Source organism: Achroia grisella, unplaced genomic scaffold, assembly GCF_030625045.1.
Source record: "Achroia grisella isolate CSIRO2021 unplaced genomic scaffold, CSIRO_AGI_Agris_v1 utg146, whole genome shotgun sequence".
In the NCBI taxonomy this organism is placed as follows: domain Eukaryota; kingdom Metazoa; phylum Arthropoda; class Insecta; order Lepidoptera; family Pyralidae; genus Achroia; species Achroia grisella.
The window spans coordinates 5,174,097-5,185,692 of NW_026712636.1; positions in this window are offsets into that span (position 1 = coordinate 5,174,097).

Consider the following 11,596-nt stretch of genomic DNA (forward strand, 5'->3'; position numbering starts at 1 on the left):
TTTGTATCGGTATGGGTGTTTTCTATGTATATTATGTATGTATTTACGAAATAAAAATTATCTATGTATTTGTATCAGTTATCTAGTACCCATAACACAAGCTTTAGCTAACTTAACTTCGGTCTAGATGGCGCTGTGTGAATTGTCCTGAGATTATTATTATTATTTACAAAAAAATGTATATAAGTGTACTTATATCATTAAATAATGATATAAATACATCAAAAAAATGTATTTATATCATTATTTATATTATTAACCGGGTCTTAACACGAACTAATTTTATGGCAAATAAAGTAGTCGAAACGTCGAGAGAGGTAAATACCTTTATTTACCTTTATTTGTCATAAAATTAATTCATGTTAAGAGCCGATTAATATTAAAAAAAGTATTTATATCAGTTATCCTGTACCCATAACACAAGCTCAGATTTCCTTGGGATTAGATGACGCTGTGTGAATTGTCTTCAGATATTACTATTATTATACAACCCATAAGATAAATATAGCTTCGGATATCCTCTTGCGGCTAGTAGGGAGCGGCCTGTCAGCAGATCCGCCTTAAAAACTTTCAATTTCAGTAAATCCAATGAGAGTAGAAATCAAGTTTCTAACGCTCCAGAGGATTCCGCAGAGGCAACTAGTATTCTAGATTTAATATCGCCATATTTAGGTATGTATCAACACTAATTTATTTATCTATATTATTTATAACAATAATTATTGTGTTGAATTACAAAATTAAATAATCTAAATCTAAAATAACAATGTCAAAATAATAATAATAATAACAATAATAAACAAACAACGAACAAACTTGCGAACAAACCTGATATCGTGGTGATGGATCGGGCACTTTCGAGGGTGTTTTTGGTGGACATCACCATACCGCATGACGAGAACCTCGTGAAAGCCGAAACTGAGAAAAAGAGAAAGTATCTCGACCTGGCTCACGAGGTGACCGAAATGTGGGGGGTGATGTCCACCGAAATCATTCCAATCGTTATGTCGGTGAACGGTCTTATCCCAACCAGTCTGGAGCAACATCTCAGACGGTTGGGATTCCGGGGCGGCTCACTCCCGGGAAAGATGCAGAAAGCGGTGCTGTTAGATTCTGCCCGCATTGTACGCCGGTTTCTCTCCCTGGGCCCTGAACCCGGCCGACTGTGCTTCTGCCGGGGGTATGTTGCCATCTCCTCTCCTTAAGAGGGGAGATGAGAATTTTTGGGAAAAAAAAAAAAATAATAATCTCAGGACAATTCACACAGCGCCATCTAGACCCAAGTTAAGCAAGCTAAAGCTTGTGTTATGGGTACTAGACAACTGATACAAACACATAGATATTTTTTTTCGTAAATACATATTATACATAGGAAACACCCAGAGCGACACAACCAATCACACTCACGAATACAAATATTTGTGGCGTGCGAGGAATCGAACCCGCGACCGTCGGAAGTAAAGTGGCGTGCTAAACCGCTAAACCACCGAGGTCGTCAATGTACTACCACATTTTTAACAATCAGTATTAATTTCTTTTCATAGTCTTTGAGATCCGGCTACTATTTATTTTAAACTAGTAGATCCGCGAACTCCATTCCACCTCAGAGGGGCTTTGAAGTTTAGTTACGCAATACATTTCTGAACGCACCCTGTTTCACAGGTATCAGCAGTTTGTATAGGAACATGTTGTTTTTACTATTCTACATGCAATTTCTTCATATTTTATCACGTATAAACCTTCCCTGGACTTCTACGAATATTTCAAGACTAAAATTAGTCAAATCGGTTCAGCCGTTCTCAAGTAATGAACAGCAATTCATTTTTATACACATATATAACATAGAGTTGCAGTGGCTGACTGTTTATATATAAAAATAATATTGCGACTATAAAAGTATAAAAAAAAAAGAAAGAAAAGAGAAGAAGGAAAAGAAGGAGGAAAGGGGAAAGGGAAGTGAAAAAGGGGAAAAAAAAAATTGCCGAATTACGACAAAAAGTGAACTGTGAAATTAAACAATCAATAATTAAACAAAACCTGGACTATAACAAATAGTGAACTTTGAAAATAGTGTTAGAATAAGATTTCATATAATTGTATATGCAGTGTAAGAATTCATAATGTGTATTGTTTCATTATGAATTCTTACATTGCACAATGTAATGAAAACTATGAAATTAGTAGTAGTGTAAGATTTATATAATTGTATATGCATATTGATAAATCTAATCCTCCAAATAAAGATGGGTGACACTGCATGTTGTCAACTCACCCGGCCGGCCAGCGGTGGTTCTGGGCCAGACGGATAAGGTCTGCCTCGGTGTCACTGTTAGGCAAATTGTAACATCTCGGCTGGAGTTGTACAAAAATGGAAATTAAATAAATATTATAATATTAAAGTAAATTAAAAAAGGCACGGACGAATATGTCTGTGGAAAAATGTATTTAAATATAAAAAAAAAAAATAATATTGCGACTATATATTGAAATTTAAGCTATCCTAACTTTCAAGTTGGATCAAATTGCAGACAATGTACAAATCAAATTTGCAATCGGTTCAGTAGTTTAGGAGTCCATCGCGGACAAACGACGTGATACGTAATTTTTATATATAACTAGCTTTTGCCCGCAGCTTCACTCGCGTTTATCCCCTTAGGGGTAGAATTTATCAAAATCCTTTCTTAAGGTATGCCTACGTCATAGTAGCTTTATGCATGCAAAGTCTCAGCCCAATCGGTTTGAAATTGACCAAGTTTCATATAAACTGTCGTCCCTTATTTTATCCCCTTGGGGGTAAAATTAATCAAAGTCCTATCTTAGCGGATGCCTACGTCTAACATCTACCTGCATGCCAAATTTCAGCCCGATCAGCCCAGTAGTTAGGGCTGTGCATTGATAGATCACTATGTCAGTCACTTTTAAATTATATATATTTAGAAGATAAGATTGCGGATGAAATGGCAGCACATATTATACATCTTGTATGGGTATACGGATGCATTTCGGTAATGAAGTTCGACCGTGTAGTTTCGTAATAAACCGCTAAGCCCAAAGCTTTGGCACATTAATCTAGCGAGATTGAGGAGTCGTGTCGCAACCTGCTACGCGGCACTTACCAAACTTTGACTATCTCCAAACTCCGGATAGGTTCTCGTGTGACGTTATCAGATGAGATTCTAAACTTATTGACTCGCCTCCATCCAAGTTATAGCTCGATACCATCTACGTCAGGGGTGGCAAGTCGATGGCGACTATTAGTCCAGTAGATCGTGGCAAGCTAAGAAATATATTCAAATTCAAACTCAAAATATCTTTATTCATGTAGCTAGTATTACAGACCCTTATGATATGTCAAAGCTACCGTCAGTTCGGAATGATTTCGCTCGTGTTCTTTTCAAATAAATATTCAAAATATTTATAATAATATAGACAATAAGATACCAAAGGATATATTGGAATTACCCTTAAATAAATTCAAAACATCTGTTAAATCATATTTACTGAGCAAGGCCTATTACTCACTAAACGATTACTTGAATGACGAGCGTGCATGGCAATAGTTTTCATGTTCGGGATTTTCATTTAATGTTAGACATAGACACCTATATAAATACCTATGCATTGCAAATAAACTGGATTTTAAAAAAAAAGTAATTCAATTGAGTTTCTTGCCAGTTCTTCTCAATTGGATCTATATACCGAACTGGACGGTAGGGAAAAAAATTATAATGTAAAAACTTGACGTTCATAAGCGGCTAAAATGTCCTATATGAATAAATGATTTTTGAATTTGAATTTGAATTTGACTCAATTTTAAATTCAAAATTAGGAGAATACAGTAACCACCAGCATGTGCTCTTGCAAAAGCAAAAAGTCTAATCAGATGTAGGGACTGGTCTGCTCTTATCACTACGACTGATTTAATCTTATTATGTTTTATAATTGAGCCTAAATAAATGAGTGCTGATTGGTAGTTTGTATTCACACGTTTCGACTTGTAGAATGTGAACTTACAAGGATTATTTAAAAGGGAAACACAAGTTTCTTGCTTATTCTTCTTGTGATGAGATAGCTTTCCGAATAAGCGGGAGATTTAAAAAAAAATGTTGACTATTCAAAAGTGCTTAAATTAAGTTTATTTGAATAAATGATTTTCTATTCTATTCCACTGTAAAGCTAACTTATTGTGAGGTAAATAAATAAATAAATCTTGGGCCTAATCAAGTTGGCCACCCCTGATCTACGTAACTCAAATTGCCTTCACAATGTATATTACAACTGACAATGTATAATTTTGTTGCGGTCGCCTGCTAACAGACATTATAGTCGATGGTATCTGTTTCCTATCAATGTGTTATGGAATATATATTTTATGTAATTCGAATAACAAATCTACTAATTAAATATTGTAATGGGTGAAAACTGTGATTGGTACAGTTTATGCTGTAAATAATATAAATGACGTAGTGGAGTAACTTGAAACAGTCATGCTCGCTATAAAGTTCAAACTTGTAGCGGCGTGGTGGGCCGGGTCGATGTGCTCCCTCTAATATGGTTGAGTGCAATGATGGCTGGCTCATCCGTCATACTCGTGAACGGGTGCTGCTTGTGGGGACTGGTCTGTTCAGGTTGCGAACTCTGATTAGATTTTCAAATTTTTTTTATATAGCATATGCTGGTGGTCACTCTATTCTCCCAAATTTGAATTTAAATGAAATAGTATTATTGTAAATATGTACAACATTAAAAAAAAATACGAGCTGAGTTTCTTGTCAGTTCTTCTCATCTCGAAATCATTCTAAACTGACGGTAGATTTGACATATCATAAGAGTCTGTAATAGACCTACATGAATAAAGATATTTTGAATTGAATTGAATTGAACTATAATCTCCACCACAAAGTTCACAAAATAAATTTGTGCTAAGCTGGAGGTGTAAGATTATTCTTCCAAAGGTGCTTCTCTAATAATAGGCCGACGAGACTGCGTTCCGAATGAGTGGTAAAATAAAAAAAATATATGACTATGGAAAAGTAACTTTTACTAAGTTTTAAATAAAGAATATTTTATTTTAATACTTTATTGCACCTACTGTGAGCCTAAGTTACTCCTTATTACATCAGCTACCTGCTAAAAAAGTCCCGTCAAAATCGGTCCAGCCATTTCAAAGATTCGCCGGAACAAACAAACAGACAGATAAAAATTGTAAAAATGTTATTTTAAGGTACGTACCGTATTTATATTCATATGCATGTAGTAAAAAACGGTTATATCAATATTACAAATAGACACTCCAATTTTATTTATATGTTTATATGTCCATTGCCAAAATAAAGAGAAAAAAAGTTATGCAAATTTTTTTTTTTTTTCGCACTACTCTAATGCTGTTGGCCGCAGCTGGCCTTTACAGCTTCACCGGACGATAGGGGCGAGTGCAGATGGCACTCCAAACCAAAGGAAGGACTTATGGAGCGGCTGAAGGCTAACTCCTGCCTGACGGATACGACTTTAGTCTGAGGGCACCACTAAGGGTTCGAACCTCGGCTAAGGCCGTCGTAATTGCGATCCCCGTTTGAATTGGATGGGGGATCGATCTTAGTTTCCATAAACAACAGTACAATGAAATATTCAGTATAATTAGCGATCTAGAATACTTGCCATACCAAAGCAATCACTCTGACATTGTCTACCTTCGTGACAAGAATACCTCAAGTCTACCTTCACCCTGTAACGACGCGGCCATGCCTCACCCTCAGACCGGAACGGTTCCCAGTGGATTGCGCTCTCGTACACCTACTGTTGCTGTTGTAGATAACATAATAGTAATATTTATACCAGTGACTGAGTGTGTGATTGTTCTGTAAGTCTGTATTTTATAGAAACAGTCGGCATTTTGTTTTATTGTATTTAAGAGTCTGCTTGGAAAAAGTCAATAGGTCTTTTATGGGAATAGGTATAAAAATTTACAATAATATACCAAAAAATATATTAGAATTACCCTTAAATAAATTCAAAACATCTGTTAAATCATATTTACTGAGCAAGGCCTATTACTCACTAAACGATTATTTGAATGACGATCGTACATGGCAATAGTTGTTCATGCACGGGATCTTCTTTTAACGTTAGACATAGACACCTATATAAATATACATTGTAAATAAACTGGCTTTAAAAAAAAAGAAAAATAATTGAGTTTCTTGTCAGTTCTTCTCAATTGGATCTATATACCGAACTGGACGGTAGAGAAAAAAATAAAATTATAATATAACCATGCACGCTCGTCATTCATGTAATCGTTTAGTGAGTAATAGGCTTTGCTCAGTAAATATGATTTAACAGATGTTTTAAATTTATTCAAGGGTAATTCCAATATATCCTTTGGTATCTTATTGTACATTTTTATATTAAATGTCAAATAAAACAGTTCCTTTGCAAAAAAGCTTACTATAAAATTGAAGAATTTGTTAACGATAATGTTTTTATAGAAAAACTTTAAATCCATAGCACTGACAATATTATCTGGTTACACTAATAATGAGTGCGTAGCGATTTCTATGTTGATTATCGCATGCCTCTTACTTGTTATACTGTAATTATTTATATAAAAAAACGTCTATTAAAAAGAGCAACACTCAAGTTTCTTGCTCATTCTTCTTGTGATGAATCTGCATTCCGAATGAGTGGTAGAATCAAGATATGACTATTCAAAAGTGCTTGTAATGAGTTTATTTGAATGAAGATTATTTCTATTTCTATTTCTATACCTATTCCCATAAGACCTATTAACTTTTTCTAAACGATACTTAGTTAGGTATCCTATCGTATGTAAGACTCCATTTTCAGATTTAGCGTCTCGTTTGGGCAGTATGCATGTTGTACCCAGACTTGTAGAGTAGCCAGCCAAGCTCCTCCCAGAAGCGGAGTAACCTCCCAGTGTCTTCACATGCTTCACAGAGCTACTGGTCCAAGTACCAACTGGTCCAGTCAATAATGTGTGTAATACAAAACAGTACAGACTACTGTTACGGCAGGTAGTTTTTATAAAGACTTAAAAACATTGTGAGATGAAGAAATCTTAATTTATTAATATCGGACAAGAGCTATTTTGTATCAAAAATGTTAAGCAAGCTTACTTTGTCAGGATTCATGAACGAACTTTTCTCATTATTCAGAACAGAGAATCTTGGAGACAAAAGATGCTGCGAGCTGATAAACACTACTGCCTGAAGAATTCGCATTAACAACTTTGGAAATCAACTTACCCCATGCTAATTAATGTGAAATGTTGTCAAGTTTTTCCGTCAAAGTTTACATTAACTCAACGGAACTACTGTTCGCGAATACAGCCTCGTACACTCCAGATTCGTATATAAAACAAGCCGTTCCCGCGACTTCGTCCGCGTGGAATTTAACTATACTTTTCTAAAATAAAAGTAGCCTAAGTTACTCCTTATTACATCAGGTACCTGCCAAAAAAGTCCCGTCAAAATCGGTATAGTGATTTCAGATATTAGCCAGAACAAACAGACAAATATTGTAAAAAATGTTATGTCTATGTACTGTATTTATATTCATATGCATGTAGTAAAATATGGTTATTTCAATATTACAAACAGACACTCCAATTTTATTTATATGTATAGATTAAAAGTTACATTTTGCTTTATGAAAGGACTTCTTTATGTAATTGCCTTTCCTTGGTGAGTGGAATAAGACAGTGAAATTACAGGACAATAATAATAATAGAATTTTCTAGAAGGGTATATTAAGGTTTCTTAAGGGTCGGTAAAGCGCACGTGACTCTTCTGGTATTTCCGTTTTATCGTTTACAACCAGATGGGCCGTATGCTTGTTTGCCATCATTTTAGTATTTAAAAAATAAGAAATTATACTAACCCTGGACAATTCACACAGCGCCATCTAGTTCCAAACTGAGCATGTTTGTAACTCTGTTTTATGGGTACTCGACAATGGTTAAATACAAAGATACATTTTTTTTATAAATTCATACCTAATATACATAACAGACACATAGGCCAATACAAACAATTATACTCATTTGTTTTGTATACAAATCATTGCACTATGCGAGGAATCGAACCTGCGATCATTAGAAGCAAAGCAGTAAAACTGCTAGATCGCCAAGGACACAAAATACGATATGTTTATTATTCTGGAATAGCAACATTTGATAACGTTATAACCGCAGTGTGGTTCTTCTACATAGGCGACGTACCATTATTATCACTTACCATCAGGCTAGCCGTCAGCTTGTTTGGTATTTCAGTTATATAAATAAAAAGGATAGGTCCTACTTGATGAGGTCCTATGTTTGACTGGAATTACTATATATTTATGAACACTATATATATGTTAAAACCTAAAATATAGAAATAAAATTGTTTTTCTCTACTTGCCTGTTTGTTCTTGCTAATCTCTAAAATGGATAGATCGATTTTGATGGGGCTTTTACTCGTAGAAAGCTAGTATTATAAGGAATAACTTAGGGTAGAATCTTTATTTCATTTAATAAAAAATAGTAATATTCCACTTAGAGCATATATAATTTTTTATTTCCGCCAGCGATTTCAATAAGTAGAGTAAAGATTTGATATTTTGTCTGCAATGGTTAGACTGGATGTATTTATATAATTGAAAAATAATTACATATATACATAAATTAATAAGTAGCTATTTATTTTAAAAACTACTAACTGGAAGGGTTGCCAATAAGATGTAATTACATAGTATAAAACAAAGTCGCTGTCGCTGTCTCTCCGTCCCTATGTATGCTTAAATCTTTAAATATACGCAACGGATTTTGAAGCAGTTTTTTTTAATAGATAGAGTGATTCAAGAGGATGGTTTATATATATAATACATATACATCTGTGCGGAACCTGGGCGAGTAGCTAGTATATAATAAAACCGAGAACATCCCAGTTAATTTAGTCACATAAATTATGTTATACAATAATGAAATGCAAACTTACAATTCATGGAACATCTTAGTACTCACCCTAAGTAAACGATACAGATTCGATTCACAAATTCAAATATAAACTCCACAGAACGGTATAATGTGTAACGAAATATAAAATACTCTATAGCCGCACCGATCCTAACCATCTGTTGGTTTCTGTTCAATTATTAAAAGAATCTCTCCCTTACATTTTGGATAATGAAAATTTAATCATCTTCTCCCTTAAGTCAGCACTTATCTGACTCAAGATAAAATTCTCAGTTCAAAAGCTATAAGAGATTTTATGAATATTATGTCTCCATTTTGATTCGGCGCGTATTAATCCAAAAAGGATTTGAAATATGCAGACATGTTGTTGTTGTTAGTCTTATAGAGGTTTATGATATTTCAGGAGGTAACGCAGGATTTTTTTTAGCTGTCCCGGCAATCGTAGTTTTGCCTTAAAATAAAAAAAAAATTAGGGGTGGATTACCCCTAACATTTAGGGGGATGAAAAATAGATGTTGGCCGATTCTCAGACCTACTCAATACGCTCACAAAATTTCATGAGAATCGGTCAAGCCGTTTCGGAGGAGTATGGGAACGAAAACTGTGACACGAGAATTTTATATATAAGATTTTGTCGCTTGTTATGACTTATGGAAGAGATAGCACCTGCACGTCTGCTACCAAGTTAAGTGCTCTAGCTGTGGATGAGGTATGTATAGTAAGTGTTTATAATAATTTATCTATTTATGTGAATACAAACTACCAAATAGTAAGGTACATAAAAGTAATCGAAAGGTGGGCTGTGCTACAGTCTCTCCAGCGGTGCCAAATTGACTATCGATATATCATAGCGTTGAAATGTTTGTATGAAAACGCCACTATGTCAGTTCGTCTCCACGACCAGAATTCGAAGCCTATCCAACTGCAGCGAGGTATCAGACAAGGCGATGTCATATCGCCAAAGCTGTTTACCGCTGCGTTGGAAGATGTCTTCAAGCTTCTGGACTGGAGCGGGCTGGGCATCAACATTAACGGCGAGTACATCAATCACCTTGGATTTGCCGACGATATCGTTGTCATGGCTGAGACCCTGGAAGATCTTAGCAAAATGCTCGAAGACCTCAGTAGAGTCTCACAAGGAGTAGGTCTTAAAATGAACATGGACAAGACGAAAATTATGTCAAACACCAACGTCGTACCTGCTCACGTAAAAATCGGAGATTCTACACTCGAAATTGTCGATCACTACATATACTTAGGGCAAACTATCCAGCTAGGTAGATCCAATTTCGAGAAAGAGGTCAATCGTCGAATCCAACTCGGATGGGCAGCGTTCGGGAAGCTCCGATATATCTTTTCGTCCAAATTTCCGCAGTGTCTTAAGACGAAGGTTTACGACCAATGTGTGTTGCCAGTGATGACTTACAGTACAGAGACGTAGTCCTAACTATGAATGAACATGAACTATGAGTAAGCTCTGAGTTACTCTGCGTGATAGAATCAGAAATGAGAAGATCCGCCGAAGAACTAGAGTGACCGACTTAGCCCGAAATGCCCTGAAATATTACTTAAATAACAATCTAAATCAGTTATGGTTATCAGAAGAGACTAGTTCCTATAAGCAGCCCCACTTCACAAGTATAACGGGTGAGCCAGCTATCACTACGCTCAACTATATTTTAGGGTGCCCAATGACCTGTTCCAACACTTCTCTGGACATTTAAGTGCATGACTAACTCATGACTCCCGCCCAAGTCATCAGTAATATTAATAACTAGCTGTTCCCGCGACTTCGTCCGCGTGGAATTTAACTTTAATTTTCTAAAATATAAGTAGCCTAAGTTACTCTTTATTACATCAGCTACCTGCCAAAAAAAAGTCCCGTCAAAATCGGTCCAACCATTTCAGAGATTAGAACAAGAAGACAGACAGACAGACAAAAATTGTACTAAACTGTACATCTTGTTTAAATGTGTAACTTGTAGCGTAGTATACTAAGTAAAAGCAATTAGAAAAATATTAAAGTACCCAAAGAAGAATATAAAATAAATACTCTTTGACTAAAACTACTAGATTTAAGTTATTATTCTAGTATATTTATTACTACTACCGGCATACAACAATGCATTGTTTTCAAAAACACAATCAGAAGTTTATACAGCAAAATCCTTACCATAGTTGACAATAGTTTCGAACTTTCTGAATTACTGACTAATTTGTAACAGCTGCGTACATGCCGCTCGTAATTTACAAAGAGGTGTTAGTTGTATGGCCTTGAGAGGTGGCATAATACGTTTAAACTGAGGTAAGTAGCGTATTAATCTGTATGTAGTTAACAAAGCTTGAAGTTGTATCCGTTTGTTGCTGAAACTTGTAACAAAGATTCATTAATATCCCATTGATACTATCATTTCTTAGTGCAATGTTTTCATTACAACGATAACTGCTGTAGACAGCAGTTATCGTTGTATCTATGTTTGTATCTATATCCGTCATACTCGTGAACGGGTGCTGCTTGTAGGGACTGGTCTGCTCTAATCGCTATGACTGATTTCCTCTTATTAATTGTTTAACCAGTTGGTTATGTATTCAATATTTTTTCTTTTTGAGTATTTAATTGAA